We start from the raw sequence: 716 nt of genomic DNA on the forward strand, positions 1-716 counted from the left end.
GGTGGAGAAGTAATCCTTTCCTAAATGTATTAGACACTGAACTCCAGAGAATCATCAAAAAGGAGCAGAGTTCTTCCAGCTGGAGATCATAGAAGAAGGGGGAAGGAGGCTGGGCAATACCTGAGCTGGGTGCTTGAAAGGAAGGACAGCTATGGGGTATCCTCAGGGACTTTAAATCCAGGGTTCCACAAGTTGGGGTGACGGTTCTCCTTTTTGTCCAACACAACCACCGGTGTCATTCCAGGACAGGAGCCAGGATGTCAATGGAGAGAGCCCCACACCACACGGTCACCCTGTGGAAGAGAACAGGGCCACCACAATCAGCTGAGCCTGACATACCCAGGTGACAAGGCATTTCTCTGATGTCACACAGAACATAGGATCTGTCAAACTCAGGCTGATTTACTAAAGGAGTTGGGAGCTGGAGTGATTCATTTTCAATGATCCAATGGTGTGAACATGTTCCTCTTTAATATATATATATATATATAACATTATTATTATATCTGCATATATTTGATATTTCAATTAATGAAAGCACAGCTTTCATTAATCAATTGAAAATTCTCACTCCTTTAGCAGATCAGCATCTTTATATCTATACAGCCAAATGAATACACTATTAATACAAAAAATGTATAATATATATAACATTATATAACAATATATTATATATATATATATATATATATATATATATATATATATATATATAT

At 37.4% G+C, this 716-nt stretch overlaps 1 protein-coding gene across 1 annotated transcript in view; it reads right to left on the minus strand.

Moving 5' to 3' along the window:
- SIM1 (SIM bHLH transcription factor 1) overlaps positions 1–287 on the minus strand; it is a 151365-nt gene extending 151078 nt beyond the window's left edge. The window contains exon 1 of the mRNA XM_073626994.1: positions 1–287. This exon is cut by the window's left edge and continues 175 nt beyond it. The gene's annotated coding sequence lies outside the window, so the exon portion shown is untranslated.
- Between the last annotated feature and the right edge of the window lie 429 nt (positions 288–716).

This window comes from Aquarana catesbeiana, linkage group LG04, assembly GCF_042186555.1.
Source record: "Aquarana catesbeiana isolate 2022-GZ linkage group LG04, ASM4218655v1, whole genome shotgun sequence".
NCBI classification, from domain to species: Eukaryota; Metazoa; Chordata; class Amphibia; order Anura; family Ranidae; genus Aquarana; species Aquarana catesbeiana.